General features: G+C 38.6%; 1 protein-coding gene across 4 annotated transcripts in view; it reads left to right on the top strand.

Annotated features, from left to right (window-relative positions):
- Positions 1–23,520, top strand: part of LOC129718981 (uncharacterized) — an 82,697-nt gene that overhangs the window by 21,975 nt on the left and 37,202 nt on the right. The window contains exon 1 of one of the 4 annotated variants that reach the window (XM_055670278.1): positions 10,369–11,198. The exons of the other annotated variants lie outside the window; for them this stretch is intronic. The gene's annotated coding sequence lies outside the window, so the exon portion shown is untranslated. Of the gene's footprint in view, positions 1–10,368; positions 11,199–23,520 lie in introns of those variants that run through there. 4 annotated transcript variants of the gene reach the window in all.

Raw genomic sequence — 23,520 nt, forward strand, 5'->3', positions numbered from 1 at the left:
TACAAATTCCTACGAATTCTATCAAAATCTATACTGCCACTCATAGCAAGTCCGTCCCATTTGCATTTTGGTGCTGATGAGAAAACAGCAATTAAAAATCGTGACACTTTAGATGAAATTTTGCACTCAAATGCTTTTTCAATCAAGACCATCAACAGAATTTAGTACTGCAATGACAATCTAGCACTTTTGCATCATAAAACTTGCATACACACCGAAATTTGATTAAAATTTGTTGAAAATCATAAGCTGGGACTCACATGCGATTACGTTCAGGGTACGTAGCCAGAATGATAGCAAGTCAGTCCCATAGCCAGCTACGACCGGTGATGAAAAACAAACTACTGCAAATCGATGGCGGTGCTATAGCTTTTGTTTGGAATGAATCCATCGCTGGTCAATTCATAAATAACCTTCTCTCGTGCTTCATTGAACAAGTTTTTTGTGAGAAGCATAACACAATATACCAACTGCGCCGCTCAAAATGAAATTAGATTTTGTTGTTACATTTGATACTACTGATAAATTCAAAATCAGTTTAGGTGTAGGAACTTGTTCTAAACTTTCCTGAGAGCGGTCTGGCGGCGAACGGTTCGTGACGGCGGACAGCTTCCACGTAGCAGTGGAAGCAAATTTGAAAGAACACCTATCGCTTAGGAAAATGTTTGCTCCGTTGAAAAACAGCTAAGTAGCGTACCGAAGTATTTGATATGACTGACAAATTCTTCAAAACGAAATTCACGACAATAATTGAACAATTCTTGCCCAGGTCTTTACATTAAATACGGATAAAATACGAAAAGTAGTATTTAATAAAGAATGCTTCATACAGTGACACACCTAAAGCGTTCACTGTCAACAAACAACAGCTGAAAGAAGCTACTGGTGGAAACTTTATCTTGAAGAAAACATTGTACTATCAGCTAGAGCCACACGATGAAAATCGCGTAAAGATCAATCAAACCTCCTATCGAATATCACTTGGTACAACCAATTCTAAACCTGAAGACCATAAGTTGTGGTAAATATCACATTTTTCATAATCATTATTGGCTGTAGGGTTAAATTGCGAAGATATTTGCAATGGGACCGACTTGCGACCACTTTTTCTATGGGACAAACCGACTTGTTATTTTTTCATAGTTCTTTAGAACGAAGTATTAAAAAATATTTGTTTTATCGAAAGTAGATATAAAAAGGAATTGATTCCATAAATAAACTCAAAATTGACAAAAATGCAATTGGGACGGATTTGCCATGAGCGGCAATATAGATCTATTGAAAATTTTCATGCTGAAAATCTGTGAAAGATTTTTGAAAATCCAAATGCAGATTGAAATGTGGCATCCCTCGTCACAAACACAATAGAATTCGTCAGAAGGCAAAGAGAATAAAACTGCTTTCTTTCGGTTTCCCTAATCAAACGAAAAACTCACAAGAAAAGTGTAACTAGCACTAATACTTATCTTTTGATTCCCGTCTTTTCTCTGAATCAAGGTGTCAGTTCCAAAGGGTCACACGGGTGAGCACCAATCTTCCTGTACTTGTACTTCTCTTTTTTTCAAGTCAGTCTTGCACTCACTCATACAGATTTATTGTAAGCGCTTGCTGGAAACGCGTTCTGTCGCCGGAAAATTGGTTACTCTCAGGAAATATCAAACCATAATTACCCTTCGTCGTGATAAGGTTTTAACCAAAATTGCTAATAGTTTGCACGGATTTTAACATTGGCGTCACTTTCACCGGTAGTACGAAACCGCCGAATTGTGAATCACCTTTACTACTTATACGGCGTAACGCCAGCAAAATCATGTACGGTTGAGAAAAGTGCCATAAAATATCGCATTTTGCTTAGTCTTCCCGTGGCGTCGCATTTTTATTAAGTGCAAGTCCACCCTTTGTACTTAATAAAAATGCGACGCCACGGGAAGAATGAGTGAATTGCGATATTTTATGGCACTTTTCTCAATCGTACATGATTTTGCTGGCGTTACGCCGTGTATGTAGCAACCGAAAACAATTGCGCTTAATAAATCGACCAGGAGGTCGAGTGCTCGCACCCAATTTGGCATGTGAAAGTTTTTGGGAGCAACAAATATTTCTATGGTGGTTCAACACCTTTTCCTCTTCTGGATACACATCATAGGGGCCATCCACATACCACGTGGACAGCTGGGGGAAGGGGGGGGGTTGGATAATGTCCACGGTCCATACAATTTTTTTAGAATTTATATGGGCAGTTGTCCACGGTGGGGGAGGGGGGGGGGGTTAAAAATCGATAAAAATCTGTCCACGTGGTATGTGGATGGCCCCATACACAAATTTGTGTCGAGAGTAACCAAGCCAATGGAACCAAATTTGGCATGCGAAAGTTTTTGGAAGCAAGAAATGTTTTCATGATGGTTTGGCACCCCTCCATTATCTGGAAGGAGGCTCTCCATTATCTGCCATGCGATTGAAACAGATATTTCAAATATATACTTTCCGGAAAATAGCCTGGAATGATCGGAATTATGCACAGCAGCCAAAAACCGAGTCCAGATGCCATTTTTGAATCCATGATGGAAACTTCTAATTTTTGGAAAACTTGGATTAATGGCAAGAGCCAAAAATTGACTGGAAAACTAACGTCCAAAGTGACCAAATACCATTCGATATGGGTGTTTTCGCAATCAGGGTGATGCATAGAAGCCAAGAATCGACTTTAATACCATTTGAAATTCTAAAATGAAGACTTCCGGTTTCTGGAAAACAGCCAAATATGACTGAATACCACCCTATTTGGGAATTTCCAGAATAGAGGTGATGTTTGATGTACTGAAGCCAAAAGGCGACGATGTTCTCATTTCAGAAAAAATGGAGTTTTTGTCATTTTTGTAATTTTTGTACTGGGGTAACTGACGGCTTCGTCGGGTGATATGCATTGTGGGCAGGATTCAGTTTACCAAGCTCTACTGCTTATATTCCACTCAGAAACTCAATGTATGTTAACTTACCTGGAACGTTGAAGTTTTTCTGTTCGCATGAATGAATCACTCCATTTAAAACTCAAACATATTTATTGTTATTTGACAAAAATTGAACTGCCACTTTCACAAATCTAGATATTTCACCCGGCCGAAGAGAACTTTCACGAAACACATCTTCGCCGCTAGCGATATTTGGTTACGATTTTCTCGAGAAATATACATTTCTTCTCCCTCAAATAATCTTAGTTCCGTCGTACTAGCGAAAGCGAATAACTTATACACTTTGAACATTCATAGTTAATTGAGGATACGGGATGAATAAAACTTGAATTTATTTTACACATCCAACAGGTTGGTTTAGTTTTTTTTTTTTTTTTTTTTTTTTCTTAAGAGGGGATTTGTTAGTAGCTTAAGTATTTATGATGAATATTAGTAAATAATGAGTATGTGTGTCCAATCACAAATGGTGACTTCTCAACACTGTTAGAAATTTGTAATTTTAATTGTTAGGATTTGTTTGCTTTCGCAATTAGGACTTATCATTCGTAGGGATTTAAACCTACTTGTCAGAAAAGGGGAAGTAAACTTATAACTAATTTTATTGCTAACTTATTGGCTATAAAGAGAGCTTATCGTAGCGATTGAGGATTGCAACGATTTTTGTCGAAAATTGTTAATAATTTTATTTGACATAGCTTCTAATGGTTCAACACCAGTAAGTCTATGTAATTCGAGTGTACCAAACCAAGGAGGACGCTTCAAAATCATTTTCAGAATTTTACTCTGAATCCTTTGGAGCGTTTTCTTCCTTGTTGAACAGCAACTTGACCAGATCGGTACAGCGTAAAGCATTGCTGGTCTAAAATTTTGTTTGTAAATCAAAAGTTCGTTCTTTAAACAAAGTTTAGAATTCCTGTTAATGAGAGGATATAAACATCTCGTATATTTGATGCACTTGGCTTTTATACTCTCAATGTGCTCTTTGAAAATAAGTTTTTTATCATGAATTAGTCCCAAGTACTTAACCTTGTCGGACCAACTTAAAATAACCCCATTCATCTTGACAACGTGATTATTGTTTGGCTTGAGGAAAGAAGCCCTAGGCTTATGCGGAAAAATTATCATTTGAGTTTTAGAAGCATTGGGAGAGATTTTCCACTTTTGCAAGTAGGAAGAAAAAATATCTAAACTTTTCTGCAATCGACTGCATATGACACGAAGACTGGAGGCAAATCAGGAAGATCTGAAGTGAATATGTTGTACAGGACTGGACCCAAGACTAAACCTTGAGGTACACCTGCTCTGACAGGAAATCTATCAGATTTTGAATTCTGATAGACAACCTGCAGAGTTCGATCAGTAAGATAATTTTTTAAAATTTTGATTAGGAAAATTGGAAAATTAAAAGTTTGCAATTTCGCAATCAAACCTTTATGCCAAACACTGTCGAATGCTTTTTCTATGTCTAAAAGAGCAGCTCCAGTGGAATAACCTTCAGATTTGTTAGCTCGTATCATATTAGTAACTCTGAGCAATTGATGAGTTGTGGAATGACCATGGCGAAATCCAAACTGTTCATTTGCAAAAATTGAATTTTCGTTGATGTGTGACATCATTCTGTTAAGAATAATTCTCTCAAACAGTTTACTTATTGAAGAAAGCAAACTGATTGGTCGATAACTTGAAATTTCAGCTGGGTTCTTATCCGGTTTTAAAATTGGAGTAATTTTTGCTTTTTTCCATAATTTGGGAAAATATGCAATTTTGAAGCAGCAATTGAAAATTTTCACTAAAAATTCCATTGTGCTCTCAGGGAGATGTTTGATTAGTATATTAAAGATTCCATCGTCACCAGGTGCTTTCATATTTTCGAAATTTTTAATAATTGATTTAATCTCATTCAAGTTAGTTTCAATTATTTCTGCAGGTAAAAAAATCTGGGAAGAAATTAAATCAAATTGACGTGTGACTTCATTTTCAATTGGACTCACAAAATTCAAATTTAAGTTATGAACACTCTCAAACTGCTGAGCAAGTCTTTGAGCCTTTTGTTCATTGGATACAAGAAAACGTTCACCATCTTTTAAAACTGGAATAGGCTTTGAAGGTTTCTTAAGAATCTTCGACAGCCTCCAAAAAGGTTTTGAATATGGTTTCAATTTTTCAACTTCAGTCTCAAAATTTTGATTTCTCAGAAGAGTAAATCTATGTTTAATCTCTTTCTGTAAATCTTTATAAATAGTTTTAAAAACAGGGTCACGAGAACGTTGAAATTGACGTCTGCGGACATTTTTCAAACGAATTAGAAGTTGAAGATTTCCGTCAATTATTGGTGAATCAAATTTCACTTGAGCCTTTGGAACAGAATAATTCCTGGCATCAACAATTGCACATTCTAATGCTTCCAAAGCGGAATCAATATACACTTCGTTTTGCAAATCAAGCTCATTATTGAAATTTCTCTAAATATGAGTTTTGTATCTTTCCCAATTAGCCTTGTTATAATTAAAAACAGAGCTCATAGGGTTTAAAAATGATTCATGAGATAAAGAAAAAGTTATTGGAAGATGGTCAGAATCAAAGTCAGCATGTGTGATCAAATCACTACATACATGACTTTGATCTGTAAGCACCAAATCAATTGTTGAAGGGTTTCTTACAGAAGAAAAGCATGTAGGACTATTCGGAGACAAAATAGAATAGTATCCTGAAGAACAATCATTGTATAAAATTTTGCCATTGGAATTACTTTGAGAATTATTCCATGAACGATGTTTAGCGTTAAAATCGCAGATTATAAAAAATTTCGAACGATTTCTGGTGAGTTTTTGTAAATCACCTTTAAAATAATTTTGTTGCTCGCGTGTGCATTGAAATGGTAAATATGCTGCGGCAATAAATAAAATCCCAAGTTCAGTTTGAACTTCAATTCCCAAAGTTTCAATAACTTTCGTCTCAAGATGGGGAAGAGCACGATGTTTGATTCGGCGATGAATAACAATTGCAACTCCACCGCCGGAACCCTGAATCCTATCATATCTATGAACCACGTAATTGGGATTATATTTTAATTTTATGTTAGGTTTCAAAAATGTTTCAGTAATAATTGCAATATGCACATTATTTACTGTTAAAAAATTAAAAAGCTCATTCTCATTGGCCTTCAATGAGCGAGCATTCCAATTTTATATTTTAATTGTTTTGTTTGAAATCATTGCTAAAATTTAAATTAGAAACAATTTTACTAGTAAAATTTGTGCCTATTTGAATGGCTTCAAACATTGATTTTGCCTGCAACATGGCGTTCATAAGATCGAACATTGCCTGTTGCAAAAAAGAAAGTTTACCTGCCGTAATAGGCCCCAGGCAGTTGACATTAGAAAAAATATTTTCGGCAGCAATATTAGCTGGAGTAATAGGTGTACAATTATTTTCTAGCGTGTTTTGCTTACCCATATTAACGGTCATTTTCGGACTACCAACACTAGGCGGTATAATGTTCGAACTACCTGTAACCTGTGCATAAGTTAAACGGGTATGCAAATGAGTAGGTAAACTATGCGTCACTGGTACGCTTGGAGAATTTTGTTTTGAAGTTTGTTTTGAATTTTGTTTACCTTGCCTTGCCTTAACAATTGCTAAACGGGCTGGGCATTGATAAAAATTCGACATATGGTTGCCGTTACAATTCGCACAGCGAAAATTTTTACTCTCTTTCACAGGACATGTGTCCTTTTTGTGAGAAGAGTCTCCACAAATGAGGCATTTTTGGTCCATGTTACAAAACTTTGAACCATGGCCATAACGTTGGTAAACACGGCATTGGGTGATATGCTTTTCACCTCCGCCAAACTTTCGATATAATTCCCATTTTACACGCACGTTATATAAAGCATGTGCTTTTTCAAAAAATTTTAAGTTATTAACCTCACTGCGGTTAAAATGAATTAAATAATTTACAAGGGAAATTCCAGTTCGCTGACTGTTTTCGCCTCGTGATTTTTGTTTCATCAGAATTACTTGGGTAGGGGCTATACCAAGTAATTCTGTCAAAGTAATTTTGATCTCATCAACGGTTTGATCGTTGGTGAGACCTTTCAATACGACCTTGAACGGCTTGGCGCTCTTCGTATCATATGTAAAAAATTTATACATCTTTTCGGTTAAATACTGAATAAGACGATTCCAATCTTTCAATGTTTGGGCCAGTAAACGGCATTCGCCTCTTCGGCCAATTTGATAAGTAACTTTGACGTCGGAGACAAACGTAGAAAGTTCTCTTTTAAAAATGTTAAATTCAGAAGCAATTGTTACCACAATAGGTGGAACTTTCTCCTTTTTTACAGAAATTTCACTTTGAATAGTTTTACTTTCGAACATTTCAATTTCGCCGGCTTCTTGCTCCGGCAGAATATCATATAAATTTTCACTGCATAAGCTAGTTTCAGAAAGAGATGCCTCTCTTTTCCTCCCCGTAGCGATGCGTGGTTTCTTTTTTCGTCCTGCCATTTCAGGTGATACGAAAAAAGTTCAAAATAATATCAAATTGCAAGTATTGAGAAAGAAAGAAATAGGTAGTCTTGAGAAAGATTGATGTAAGTTAACTTCCAGGTAATCTTTAAAAGACACACTGACAAAACACAAACTTTGAAGCTATAGGCAGTCAATGACCAGTCCACAAGCAACCGAAAATACATCTGATCTGTCGGGCAGCTTAAGACGCACTGAGGTTGGTTTAGTTCGTCAGCAGACAGCACGGCATGTTGCTGGTGTTTTTGTTGCCAGAACAAAAGGGAACTGTTTTTGTTGCAAAACGTGCCGTATCCTTTTGAATAGAGTTTATGACATGTGAAACCATGTTCTGATGTTTATTGAATTGCAAAAGCTCTTATTGCTATTTGCATATTCCTACACAAAGAAATTACTTTATAAATCAAATAGATATAGTAATCAGATTTAGAGTACAAACATATTTTGCGGTATATTTGGAGCCACTGCACACGCTGCGCATTGCGCAAATATCTCGATCCCTTTTGTTCTCAAACAGTAAACCACAACATGTATCAATCCCTCGACAATCGTGTGTACAGAAGCGCAGCAAATACATATACAAAAATACAAATATGACATCACTAGTATTAATTTACTTATACTTTGAATGGCGGAATAACGAAGAACGTTTATTTGCAATTCCTAGCAATGAAACTAGATGAAACGAGTGTAGTTTTACAAGCTTTCTTTCTCTCTCTGCTACTGACGAACTAAACCAAATTCTGACTACAATGGAAATGGCTTGACCAAAAAGGAACTGTAACATACTGGCGCGTTCTGCGTTGCGGAGACGGTTCGCCTCGCCGTGGGTTAATGTACAGCAATAAGTAGAGCCAAGTCAGAAAAATAATAGATGAAATAAGGCAGCTCACTAAAGAAGGATGACAGTTTAAAACATGACAAACGACATAAACTGACGAGAATTGGTAATTTACCCTATTTGTAATTTGTAGAAATTCTGTTATTTTTGTAATTTCTGTAACCTGTGTTAAGTGTTTTTTTTTTATATATGTTCTTGTATTCTCATTTTATTGCGATTGTCAGTTTTATGCTTTTCTTTAATTTTTGACATAGGACTACGCCTTATTATGGGATTGGGGTACAAATAAAAATACTAAAAACATCGAGAGCGTCACGAAAATTGTCAAATTGCAAAAGTGATTAACTTAGTCGGTTTTCAACAAATATCCTTTATTCTTGCAGCAATCGCTTGGAAAATTAGTTGAGCGTCCACCAAAATGCAGAGAATTGTGATCTAATGATGCCAATTATTGTACTATTGAAACATGTAGAACCTTGTTTTAAACGCAGGTTTCGACCAGTCAGATCAGAAACCAGATTAATGGCTAGAAACCATAAATAAAGTTCGGACGCCATTTCGAACTTGGTGACTTCCAGTATTTGTAAAATAGTTAAAAATGACCGAATAGCTCCTGATATGAGTACTTCCGAATTTGGAAACCAGTACCTCTTTTAGTGAGCTCGAAATCGAAAGTAGATGTTTTTTTATCGTAGTGAAACAGACTGAAAAGGAAAAGCACTAGTACTTGGACGACTTAAAAAAATAGATTACATCTAATTTTGCAGCTATGCAGCTATTGGACCAAAGAATCATACATTTTTAGGTTGTTCAAAATGATATCACAGATTATTTGGATATAATAATGATACTAGAGTGTATCGCCGCCACTCTTTTGCGGTGAACCCGTTTCGCATGAAAGTCACGTGACCCTGAATTTCTGCCGATTTCTGCACAAACAGCTGTCTACTTGTGAAATCATGTAAACCAGTTTCAGACAGATACGTGCTTTCATGTTCGGACTACCTTCCGGGATTTGTCTCTTGACACCTACTGTCAATCCATGAATTGACTGAACTGTCACTCAAAGCAGTGCTTGTGGCAGATACTTTGTTATACCCTAGAACAAAACGCAAACGTTTATCTAAGGTCAAGGTACGGCTGCGGAGAAAGGTGCGGACGGTGCAAGGGCGGAGAAAAGTCACAGGCTGAAAAGCAGCGGAACCGGTTTTCGTCTTTGTTTGTTTGATTGCACGAGTCCGGCTGGTGAAGCAACAAGCAAGTGAGCAGCAGAACATGGCAATGCTGACAGAAAGAAGAAAGACGCTTGCAAGATAAAGTTTAGGGTGAAGTCGGTAGTTTTGATTCGGCAGTGATTTGTGTAGGTGGTGGGGTTGTATGACGTAATCGCTTTCGCAAAAATTAAATTAGAAAACTTCTCGCGAGCTCAAAGGTCGACTGAGTTAACAAAACATTTCACGCTTGATCGGCTGACATTTGCACAAATGGCGTTTTTGAGTTGTGTTCGCGCTTAGCGTTTATTTTTTTTCTTGTTTCGCACAGTTGAACTTGGATGTTTCACTGTTTATTTGTGCCGGTTTGTTTGAGTAATTACCGATCGTTATATGCGCTTTTCGCTGCCACGCTATGACGGCCGATCGCCCAGAAGGCGTTATGAATTCTCATCGTTTGATATTTACTACTGTAGTAGTAATTGGATGTTTTGACTTTGTTTTCCTAAAGTTTTAGGGTGTAGCTGGATGGCAATTTTCTGAATTCTCGTTTGTTCAAATACATTTTAAAATGTTAAACTTATTTTAACATAAATAACATTTTTATTATTTTTGACATTTTAAATTAAATTTAATTCAAATTAGTTTAAAATTGTTTCTGAGCTCCACCCTAGCAGCAGCGACGTCCTACGTTGGCTCTTTCGCTGGCAAGAGGTGACATTTCACCACTACCTCCCTAGCGGTTCGATTCTGCCGGTTTGTCTGCTGTTGTAGGTGAAAGCCAGCTGATGATAGCGCGCTGAAGGTTTGAAAAGGGGTTGAGGAGGAGGGGGTTGGGTGGCTTGAGCCACCCCAAATCCTCCTACATATGTTTGGCAGCGAGTGAAGAGACCCGCCACAGGAGCAGCGCCATCAGTTCGTCAGTATAATCGCGGCACCCACAAGAGGTGGGATATTTTTTTTTTGGTTCGTAAGCTCGTGTGTTCTGTTTTTTTTTTTTCGGGACACGAGGTGTGGATTGCACGGGACGATAGAAATCGACCCAATTACATGTAGTCGTATCGATTGTTTTGCTTGTTCACGATTCGGAGATTTATGAAAGAGTGATAAGAGTGGGGAATTTCACGCGTACATCGAGTGAACGGAACCCTTGGGTATTTCGTGGAATTCGATTGAAGGTGGAAAAAATTAGGATTGCAGAGCACAAACGGTGTAGTGTTGGATATCGACAGTCGTTTCAATTACTCGCGCTGTTTTTTGTTTCGATTAGCAACTTTTCTCTCGGTTACCCAGTAAGCTAGTGGTAATAGTGATTTAATGCCGCTGCCAAGCAGATGATGTTGACAGTGACGGAAAAAGTTTACTGATCGCGAATTACGACAGTAAACATCGTGTGAGAGCTGCGTTTAGTTTGGGAAGAGTGAGTGCGAAGAAGACGTAGAAAACTTGGGAGAGATCTGGAGTACTCTGACTGGAACGGATCTTGCCAGTTGAGATGCGTCTGGAGTCGTTAGTATAGTTTAGTACGAGCCAGCCAAGCGTAGACGCGATCGGATTCGTGCGAAAGTGCGCCGCTCAGATTTTCCCGAATAATTGAGATCATTCCTAATCGTTTTGTGAGCGATAGCTGCTCCGCTCGATTGAATAGTAAGTATGTGCTTTGTTCGTTGGTGAAAATTGGGGCGTAATGTTTTCCGAGAAGTCACACAAATATTTAGAGCACATAATTTTGTCTAGTTTTATTTTTAACCCAATTTACTGCCATTGCTGTGAAGCTTCTTCATTCTGTGTTTTGATTTAGCGATCACAAATATGTAACAGGAACTGCGCTTCAGAATTTAACTAAACATCGCACAAGCGCAGGGTATCAAATTTCGCACTGAAAAGCAAAAAACAGACCGTCGACTGTTTGAAATAGTGAATCATTTTCTTTAAATCGTCGTTATCCATGCCGGTGCGCGCGGAATGCCGCGTGTATACAGTAGTAATGATGACGTAAGCTTGCGTCAGCCGTTTGCTGCGTGTTCCCATCCATCGATGGAACCGGCCGGACAGAGAAACGCCTCCCGATGGTGGTGGCGGGTTTGGGGGCTGTGTTGGGTGGGTTTCCGCACCGGGAGAATACCTGAAAGATACATAAAACAAATTGCTCGGTATGTGTGCGAGCCGACGAAGCGAAGCAGTGAAATGAAAGGAAGACGGAAATGTTTTACGTGAGTGTTCATCGAATTTTGCGAGCGTGTGGTGGAATGTGTTGGCAAGGATTTCGTGGAAACATACAGCATATAAATAGAGAGGATTTACCTCCTAGGGTCAGCTATCATACGTGGATCAGTTCGAAAATGTATCTTGAGTGGACTAATTTTTTACTCGTGGGATTAGTTTATTATTTCGAGGAAATGTCACCAGTCAAACAAATTTTCCTGTTTGTGCTCAGAAAGTGTCATGAAGATTTTTCAAGCAATGTCATTTGAGAAAGTTTTTTTTATTGCTATCTTTAAATCAATTAGGAGTCGTTTTCTGTTTTTTTCTGGAGTTTTCTAGCTTTATAAAATGTTACTCGGTGATTCTGAGCTCAAGCTGGGATAAAAATCTTTTCTTGCCTTTTTTTACATTTAGAAATGTTTTTCATGAATTATGACCTAAATTTAGGTTTATTTACTATCTTGGTTTCAAGTTTTGAGTGCTCTTTTTGGTAACTCAATTTGGGATTATTTTCTTTTCTGAACTTTTTTCGTCCGCGATTCTAAGCTCAATTTGATTTTTTTTCTAGCGATTCTGAGCTGAGTTCGGGATTTGTATTTTGGTCGTTTTTGATTTCAAGAAACATTTTTCGGCAATTCTGAGCTCAATTTAGGGATCAGTTATTCATTTCAACCTTTCCTTGCTTTTAAAATTTTTTATTTTAGCTGAATTTGCAGCTATATTTTGCGGTTATTTTAGGCTCAATTTGCAGCTATATTTGTATGTTCTCACATTTCTAGCACATTTTTTCATCATTCTCTAATCCTTGGCCTTTTCTGCCGTTTAGAAGCATTTTTTCCGTTATTCCAAGTCTGATTTTTGATCATATATTTTCCTAGCCTTTCTGTTGCATTGCAAAGCATTATTCATGGATTCTGAGCTCAATTTGGGATGAGTTTCTACTTTAGTCTCTACTCGTTATTAGAACCATTTTTTGCACAATTTAGGATGATTATTAGGTGCGCATCTACAGTGATAAAGTGATAGGCACAAAAAAAGATCCACCCCCAGTAGGAATTTTATTTTGCACACCTTTTTTTTAAATTTTTGGAACATAATAGGGCTGAATACAAGCTGTGAAAAATGACAGGAGGAAAAATTTCCATGCAGGTCCGAAACCTTATTGTGCGTGATGCTAAGCGTGGCGATTCTCAACGGAAAATAGCGGAAAAAATTGGAGTGAGCTGTGGAGCAGTGCAAAAGATCATAGGGAAACATAAAGAGCCCGGTAGTGTTGCTGATCGACCGGGAAGAGGGGCAAAACGCAAGCGGAGTGCGCGAACCGATGACTTGATCATCCGGCAGATCAAGAAAGATCTACGCACAACCGTGCGAGCCATTAAGGAACGGTTGGATTTGGCGATCTCTGAGCGTATCATTCGACGACACATAGCAGAAAAGGTTTTAAAGAGCTATTTTGCTAAAAAGAGACCGATACTTAGCAAAGTGAACAAAAATAAACGCCTCCTCGTTGCCAAAAACCACATCAACAAGCCCGTGGAGTTCTGGAAGCATGTCATCTGGTCAGATGAGTCAAAATTTGAGCTCTTCAATAAGAAACGGCGACTAAGAGTTTGGCGATGAAGCGATGAGGGGCTCCAGGATAGACATCTTCAGCCAACAATGAAGCACGGCGGTGGGAACATTTGGTCGGGGGCTGTTTCTCGTGGTTCGTTGTAGGAAATTTGTGCGAAATCACGGCAGAAATGTACATCGACATTTTGTGTAAGAATTTGGAGGAGTCGATGCTTAAAATGAAACTGGAGAATAGTTATACATTTCTGCAAGATAACGACCCAAAAACACACAGCGAGGAAAACACGTGCATTCTTCTGGTCAACCCGCATCAAATCAATGGAATGGCCATCCCAGAGCCCCGATTTGATCCCAATTGAAAATCTCTGGGTCATACTCGACAACAAGGTGGATAAAACGAGGGTAACAAACAAACAAACATATTTTGCAGCCCTACAAAGACGATTTGGACCCACAGCATCTCCGGAACCTCGTTGAAAGCATGCCAAAGCGATTGAGGCCAAAGGAGGTCATATTAACTACTAGTAGTTTGTTTTGATTCGTTTGAACTATTGTTTTGTTTGAAAAAATGAAGTGGATCTTTTTTTCTGTCATACTTTAAAAACTAACCCAAAAGTGAACATATGATTTTAAATATTTTTAAATAAAAATCAGTGATATGTATATATAAAAATTAAGTTTGGAGGTAAACTTTTCTGATCCATAAATTTAAACCATAGTAAGTTATTTATAACATAAATATAACTGTATTTTGAAAAGCACTGCCCATCGCAAGCTACAACTTTGTTTCACAAGACGACGGAGAAGCCCGACTTTTCATTGGGTTGCTGTAATGGATCCATTTTTGATCACTCGTCACGATGCCTATTTTTCATGGCTTTACCTTCACACGCACTGACGAAACTACCCACGCACCATCAATCATAGTAATCCATGATTCAGCAGAACAAATTTTACAGCTCGATCAGTCGAATACTAACCGTGATGGCGAAAACAGTGAAGCACAACATCGAGCATCGAAAAAAGCCCGGTTCCGGAAGCCCGACAACCCTGAGCGACAAGAAGCTTCGAAGGATGCTAAAAAGGAAGACCGAGAGTAAAGTAGCTGCGTGCGCTCGGCAGGGAGGTTGGTACAACCGGCCAAACAGTGAAAAAATACTTGGCGAACATGAACATACATGTCAGGCAGCGGCAGATCTCTCCACTGGTCCCGGAGCTGCAGGAAATGACGCAGCGGCAGCGGCTGAATAAGCGTCGATTTCCCCGGCGAATCGCGACGTAGCGATGGTGATGCGTTTAGTTATACTTAGCTCAATCTGAGATGAAATCCTATTCTAGCCTTTTCTGCTATCCACAGGTCTTTTTGCGATTTTGAGGAAATTTTATCACCATTTTTTATCATGGATTTTTCTCACCCTGAAAGCGTTTTCCGTCGATTTTGAGCCCAATTTAGGGTCTTTTGCTATTTTGGAGTAATTTTATATCCTGGCCTTTTCTGTTCATAGGAAGCATTTTTCGGTGATTTTAAGCTAAACTTAAGATCAACTTATATTCCGACCTTCAGATAAGTTTTTAAGCATTTTGATTTTTTTTTGTTTTTTTTTTTTGTGCCGTTCTCTAGTCATAAAGAAAGGTGATTTGATTGATTTATCTAATTATGATTATTTTCTTATATTTGACAAAAATCGACGTACGTCGCTAGAAATTTGTGAATTTTATGCCGGCATATTTGCCGAGTACCATATTCGTTTTTAGTATTTTTTTGTTTATGTTCTCGATGAGAGAAAATAAAAAAATCGGCTCGATTGTCCGAAGAATTCAATTAAATATTTTCCAAAACTTCGGATAATCGAGCTCGACCTGTGTTTATATTTGTTGCAAACATTCTGAGTTCAATTCGGGATTTTCTTATTTTTGCCTTTTCACGCTATAGTGAACGTTTTTTCGACGATTTTGAGTTCATTTTTTTTCTTTGTTTTCTGAGCAATTCTGAGTTCAATTCGAGATAAATATATTATTTTGGTCTTCTCTGGCGAATATGAGAGTTTCCCTACCAATTTAGGCTCAATTAGCAACCAATTTCATCTCCAGCCTTTTCTTGTGTTCAGAAGTGTTTCTCATCGCTTCTGAGCTCAATTTGGGATTGTTTTTATTCTGGTTCTGGAGCACCATTTGGAATAATTTTCTATTTCGTCGTTTTTTTTATATTAATTCTCAACTCTATTTGTGTTTTTTATATACTGGTCTTTCTGTTCTTGAGAAGTGTTTTTTTTTACAATTCTGAACTCGATTTGAGATCTTTTTTGTTTAGGGATTTTTTTTTAGCCTTGTCATGTTTTTTCGGTTATACTGAGCTCCAGGCTGGTTATTCTCTTCAATATGTGGAAAGAGCGGAGTTGAAATCCACCGCGCACTTCTTCTCCGACATGAGCGCTGCATATACCCATTTTTTGCACCACACTTCTTTCTACTGCTTTGTTCAGCGATTCTGGCGCTTGCGGAAAAAAACTAACTCAATCGCTGCTTATACGACAGCCGAGAGAAACAAGAGTGGTGAATCACTCGAATCACAGAAGTACATTGCAGTGTGCACTGCTGACATAATACACCAGAGACAACTTGAGTTTTCTCGTAGAAGAAGGTTGTGCGGTGTGGCGCCTGGATGTTTTTTTCTATTTAGAGATGCAAAGCAAATATAATCTTACCCAGATGCTTCCCTCATTTGATATATGCTTAAGCTCTGTTGTGTCGTTATTGTGCTTCCAAAGTGTTTTGTACGGATATTTTGAACTTTACCTTTACACGCACTGGTGAAACTAATATATTATAGTAATCCATGAGTCAGCAGAAAAAAATTGACAGCTATATCAGTCGAACTTTAACTGAGATGGTGAAAAAAGTTAAGCCAAGTGTGCACGCTCAAAGAATGGTACCCCGCTGCGTCGAAAATGGACAACGTGCGACACTTTGTGGATGCCGGATACTCGTTCCGACATCTACTACATCATGGTACTATTGGACAACAATTAGAGCATCGAAAGAAAGCTCGGTTCTAGACGATCGTCGACCCTGAGCGACAAGAAGCTCCAAAGGATGCTGAAGAGGAAGACCGACAGAAAAGTGGCTACATCGCTGCGTGCGCTTGGCATGGAGATCGATGTAGCCGGCCAAAATATGAAAAAGTACCTGGCAAACATAAAAATACATGTCAGGAAGCGAAAGTTTCGTTCACTGGTTTCGGAGCTGCAAGAAATGACGCAACGACAGCGGCTGAATAAGATGGTCAAGTCGATTTCATCGGCGAATCTCAAGACGAGGACGACGAACGGCAACGACTGGCAGGGCACTTCGTATTTTACTTCTCACACGAAGGAAGCGAGCTCTGAGGTGAAGTTTATTTCACACACCAAGTTCCCCAAGAAGGTGCTACTGTGGTTGATAATCAGCGAGAAGAGGATGCACTTTTTTTGCTACGGTTTGGCCGTGAACGGGATATATATAGTATGAAGTGCCTATCTGAAATTGTGGCCGACTCTGGCGTCGATGTATCGGCTGAATGTGGATGTGGTACTAGAGTCGGCGAAACCCCTGGCGAAAACTGTGGAAGAATTAATGAATAAAACGAAGAAATAAGTCAGAAACATGCCTACACGCTCACAAGAGCGTACTTTTTTTTTATTCTCACTTATTTTCCGTCGGTCTAGCTCCGCCACTATTGTACCAATCACCGACGCCCGGGGAGGCGACTCCACCCAGGACCCTAACTTACGACCCGTTGATTCAACGAACCGGCGCCAACGGCTTTACTTCCTCATGCGATTCCAGAGATTTTTCGCCTCAGATAATCTCCCGGTGCCGGCTAGGATTGAATCTAGACCATCGACATCTACATCGGCGTTGGGACTCGAACCCAGGCGTCGAGCGTGGTTGGCAGAGATGTTACCAACCACGCTAGGTACCCGCCGTACAATTTTTTTTTGCAAATAAGCTTATATGATATCTTTCCATGGAAAATTCATCAAACTCAATTAGGGGAGGAGTACCAGTTATGGCAATACCTAAAAAATGTACCAGTTATGGCATGAACCAGTTATGGCCTATGGAGTTTAAATGGACTATTGCCATAACTGGTACCATTGCGCTTATGCGATATAGCCATAACTGGTACACTTGCCATAACTGGCTCACCTACCCTATCTGCCCCAGTTTTTTTATCATTTTTGTCCTTCAGAAATCCTTTCAGTGATTCTTAGGTCAATCTGGGATGAAACCCTATTCTAGCCTTTTATGCTATCCAGAGGTATTTTTTTTGTCAATTTTTAGTTTTTTTTTTATCACGGGGTTTCCGTCGATTTCGAGCTCAATTTAGGGTTATTTGCTATTTTGTAGCAATTTTATATTCTGGCCTTTCCTGTCCAAAAGAAGCATTTTTCGGCGATTTTAAGCTAAACTCGAGATCGGGTTCTGTCATAACTTTTTCCGACCTTTAGAAACGCTTTTAAGAATTTTCAAATGCTTTTCTGTTGTTCTGAGCCCAATACGATATCATTTGTTATTGAGTTTTTTTCGCCTTTTCATTCTTTCCCAGCGAAAATTTCGAGCCTAACATCATCTTGGAAAACATCTTTCAACGGTTCTGAGTTCAATTTCAGAATCATTTTTGACTTTGACTTTTTTTCGTGTTCAACAATTCTTCACTTGCATTATTTAGGATGCATTTCTGTTTTGGATTTTCTGGCTTTAGAAGTATTTTTCGCATTTAAATTCGGGATCATCTTTTATTTGGCCTATTAATTTTTCGTTGATTTCGAGCTCAGTTTGAATTAATTTTGAACTTGGCGTTTAAACCCCTTTGAAAGTCTTTATCGGTGATTTTTGGCTCATTTTGGAATCAATTTTTTCTTTGGACTTTTTTTCGTCTTTAGAAGCATTCTGAGCTCGGTTTGGTAGCACTCTCTATTCCGTACTTTTAAGTTCTTAAAAAACAGTTTTTTTTGGCAATTTTGAGTTCAATTCGGAATTATCATTTATTTCGATCTTTTGATGTCTTTTTAAGCATCTTTCGGCTATTCTGAACTAAATTCTAGATCACTTTTTTCTGTAACCGATTCTCGGCTTTAGGAGCGATCATAATTTTGAGCTGAATGTATTATATCCCCCCTTCTAAATTGATTTTTTTTCTGCTGCTTTTCTGCTTTCTAGAAGTATTTTTGGAGTATTTTGAATGATTTTGAAGCCAACTTGGGATCGTATTTATTATTTTTCAAAGGTGTTTTTTGACAATTCTAAGCTTCATTTTTAATAATTTTCTCTTGTTGTCTATTTTGCACTAAAGAAGCGTTTTCCGGCAACTCTGCTCTAAATTAGAAATCATTTCATTTTGGCTTTTACTCGCTGTTAAGGCGTTTGTGGGTGATTTAAAACTTGATTTTAGATCAATTTCTTTGTTGGTCTTTTCTCGTCTTCAGTAGCGTTTCTCAACGATTTTGAGCTCAATTTGAGATTTTTTGAGACTATACTGAGTTCATTATCTAATCAATTTTTATTTTGACCTTTTCTCGTCCTTAGAAGCATTTTTCCAATCTGTTTTTTTTTAATATTCGGCAATTCTGCGTTCAATTTGGGTTTAATATCCATACTGGTAATTGCCCTCCATAAAAACTTTCTGTGTTTCAGAGCTCAATCTGGAATACATTTCTATTGCAGCCTAGTTTGCTTTCTAAGAGTGTTTTTTGACGATTATGAGCGCTTGTTTAAACTGTTTTCTATGAAGGCCTTTTCTCACCTTAAGTATTTTGAGAAGCAAGATTACGCTGATTCATACAGGTTTTGCCCAAGAGCTCAAACTGGAAAAAAGCTTTTTAAGCATTCCTGAGTATTTTGGAGCCCCTAGCCACCAACATTTTTCCAGAGACTTTAATGAGTTTTCTCATGAACATAATTACTAAGCGCCACTTTTAAGTTACTACTTTGACGCATTTTTACACTGGCTAGGAGCACCAAATTTCACAGGAATGGTTAAAAAGCTATAAACTTTCTATTTTGAGCTTTGACGCAGCATATTTTCGCTTTTGTCGACCAATATTATCCAACTAAATAATGAGATTTACTGCTACTGCTCTCCGTTACAACTGTCATTCAGCCCCGTACAGATTTTAGCCATTCAGCCCAAACTTCCTCGCAATCAGAAGTCTATCCAACAGCTTTCACAATGGACATTGGATTGAAGCTGTAATCAGTTTCAGTGTCCTCCATACTTAAAGGCGACTGTGAAGTTTGCGACACGATAGCTATAATAATTATTCTCAAAAGTAAATTAGTCTACTCTTGATTTTTTTTTCACAACAATAAAATTGATACACCTCAAAAGTAGTCTAAATTGTTCCACTCATGGCACAGCACCCTACACGCAGGCCGAACGGATACCGAATATAATACCCGCCTGATTCCATTCGGGTTTGGCTTGGCAGGCTGACAAATTTTGTCTCCGGCTGCTGACACAGACCTTGAGCTTGTGCACACATTCGAGAGCACGCCCGAAGGCGTCGATCTCCGCCCTGCCCGAGGTGCGCCAGGTTCAAGTGCATTGGATTCGATGAATCGCAGTGCATCGAAGCTGAGCTGATCTGTGAGACGGTGTTGCTGTTGTTGCGTTCCCTTGACACCGAAAATAGCCATAGCGGCTGGAACAAAGAAAGCAAACGGGTCTGTTGGGTGGGTGAATCAGTCGGCAGTCGGGTGTGAAATTTGAATAAATATATCAATTCAAAGCGCGGCTGGAGGTGTTTAGCTGTGGGTTATTTTGCGATGTTGATAGTCTGCTGAAGTTGCGATTTCTCTAGTTTCGCTTCATGGTTATTATACTCACATTGACATGAGGTGTTTTAAGTCGATTTTATTGGATCAGTTGCGATTCTAGGGTGGTCGTTTGATGTTTATTCAGTGTTATTGATCATTATGGGCGAGTAATCGTTATTTAGGATTATTATTGGACCTCAATCGGTCAGTCTGTGTGACGTAACTTGATACTTCTGAATGGATTTGAATATCTGGAAGCAGTTTGAAGTTGAAGAAGTTCTCAAGATAAGTAAACAGTTTCAAAACCCAGCTAATGGATGTTTTCCTACTCAAAAAAAAAAAAAAAAAAAAAAAAAATCCGGGGATATCAAAACTGAACTCGAATCATTACCACGAACGAATATTGGGTTCACTACTTCACAGACGAGTCGAAGGAATACCTGCTTACGAAGACAATTCCATCTAGCAAGGACAAGACATCAGTTTTCTGGGATGTGCGTGGGATGCTTATGGCATACATATAGACAGCAGAATGCCACCAATTAATTCTAATGCTTATTCCAAACTATTCTTCTCGCCTCACGTGATCTATCGGCACTTTCATGATCGTTTCCACGGCTGCTGACTCATTCCCGGCAGCGAAAAACGCGTTTACGAATTGATCAATTGGCACTTTTCGCCAATAAACTCCACTTAGCGCCTCCTCTAGTTTCGTCGCTGCTCTTTTCGACCGCCCGAGGTGCTAAGTTACCGTAAACTGTTTTCGACCCTGATCCTTGTTGCCGGGCGCGCTACGGTAATTGCTAGACAAACCGTCATCGCCGACGGCTGACAAACAGCTCTAACTCAGGCACTTGCGCGCGTATAAACAAATTGTTCAGCACAAGTCAAACACAGGATTGGCTTGACTCTCCACACCCCTTGAATCATAAGCAGGCGGCTCCAATTGCAGAAGCTGGTGTGTAAGCCGACGTATTTGAAGTTAATCGTTTGGAACGACAACCGTCAGTTGACGAACCAGTCGAAGACTGAAAGTCTCTATAATAAAGGAAAAAAAAAAGACAACCGTCAGAAATCGGTTCCAACCGGTTTCGCACAACAAATCTTAATTGACCGAAGTTTCTGTCAATTTCTCCCTTTCCTGAGACGCATCCAGCGATCATGTGATCGAGATCGAGAATCACCAGTATTGTGTGTCAATCGGACTGAGGTTACCAAGCAATTTGTTTATGCCACGAGCCGCTAACGTCACTCCGCTCCGGTTTGTTTATCAGGAGCAGATCCCCTACGATATGTTACGAAGTCAATTGACATTGTAGTTTAGTGTTTTTTTATTTTTCGTCTCACACGCAAGCCACAAGTGGCGATACAATAATGGAGAACGTCCCATTTGTTCGCCGCGGCTTATCGCCGATTGGAAGGATGGTTTCGAGCTGGTCTCGTGATGCGATCGAATAGATGATTGTGGCAGAATGCGGGCGGTGGCCTATTAAACAATTAACGCGTGCACCGCTAATGCATCCAAGTGCCGATAAGTTTGATTGGAAACGAGAATGTTTCTAATGATGGTGATGATGATGATGATGATGATGGGGATGATAATAAATATAACAACTGATAAAATGTGCAACGATTATCAGGTGTTTGTCACCGACTCTCGCTTGAATGATAGATAGGGGTAGCAGCAATTTACGATCGTATGGAAAAGTTTAGTGTCCCGGGCAAGGTCTCGCGACCGCACCTTGTGACGAACGTGCGCTCAGTAATTGCATTCTCGGCTGCTGGCGGAAAATATAGAACGTGCTTCGCTAAGAGTATGGGAAATTTTTAACATATTTACCGTCAAAGCCGTGCGCAGGATTTTCATTCTGGGTGGTTTTAGGTTAATATAATTTTTAGATCTTAAGCTTTTATTGTGTTTTGTTAATTTTTAGAACTCAGTTTGGAATTATTGTTTGCGATGGTTTTACAAACACCGAAAAACGCTTCCTCAATTGTGAAAAATTAAACAATTTGAAATGGTAGAATATGAAGACCATCAGGACTATGGGTTTAAAATTGCTGGAAAACAGTTCAAGAGACCAATAAGAGTGTATTTCTCGTTGATTATGTTATGTATGTAAAATATAAGCATATGACCTCGAAATAATGGTACAGGTCGGACTCGATTATCCGGAACATCAAAAAAATTTTCATTCCGGATAAACGAGTTTTCCGGATAATCGAATCACACAAAACATACTGAAATTTTGCGATTAACGAACATAAAATAAATATTTCTTCTCTTTATTTCACTTGTATGATGCAGTGGCGTAACCAGAAATTATTTCTGAGGCAAAAAGCGGTAAAATCTTGAGAAGCAAAAAAATAAATTGGACATTGATTATTTTCACTTAATTCGAACATGTCCCAAACATGCCGGAAGTGACTTAAATGGTAACAAATATGCCAGAAGGGATGGTAAAGGCAAAATTTCGGAATAAAAATTGTAAACGGACATCAAGAAACTAAAATTCCGGATAATCAAGTCTAAAATTCCGGATAATCGGATTCCGGATAATCGAGTTTCCGGATAATCGAGTTTTTGCGCATTTACTACTTTCAAGAAAACGTTGATTCAACACGCAGATTCAACACCAATCATAAATATCATCATGGTCCGAAATGAAACCGTCAAGGGTGACAATCCCCTTACCCTTCATGAAAATCGCACTGGTGCTCCCAAAATATTGTTTTCAGTGCATGATAGCGATCTGCACAGTCCGTTTTTGGATACTGTTGGCCGCTCCATAGAAACGAGCCGTGTAGTAGGTGAAGAAATATTCCTCTGATTTCGTAGCGTTGCTTGCGTCGATGAGGTCTTATTTCGATCACTCTAGGCTTTTTCACCTTCGTTGCATTTTGACATTGCGCCTGTTAGTTGATTGTTAGTTCTAAGGCCGAAATACCTAGGCTCACCATGGTTTGGTAGGTGAGACACTGCATATAATGGTTCAGCCGTCCGTTTTAGTTCGCTGTGAAATATGGGAATCTAGACAGGTTTAGAAACCATTCACAGTTAGTATACAAGCAATATTGGCACTTGAGTTGAAACTCAATGTTCCCAGTTAGTACCACGATTAGGGGTGATGGTGAGATGGAGACGTTCTAGGTAAAGGTGATTGGAGTGAGTTACACTGTTTAAAAAACTACTAACCAAATTGAAATTCTGAGTTAACACGCACAATTTTTACTTTAGAAGCAGTAATGAAATGTTGTCCTTTTTGTATCAAATTTGAGCGTCTCCGTGCCAAATGATTTGAAAATACGTAAAAAATATTATCGACCATTTTTGGTTTCAGACCCAAAAGTATTTTTTTTACAAATTTTTTTGGAATAATATCAATTTTCA

This window comes from Wyeomyia smithii, chromosome 1 (assembly GCF_029784165.1).
Source record: "Wyeomyia smithii strain HCP4-BCI-WySm-NY-G18 chromosome 1, ASM2978416v1, whole genome shotgun sequence".
NCBI classification, from domain to species: domain Eukaryota; kingdom Metazoa; phylum Arthropoda; class Insecta; order Diptera; family Culicidae; genus Wyeomyia; species Wyeomyia smithii.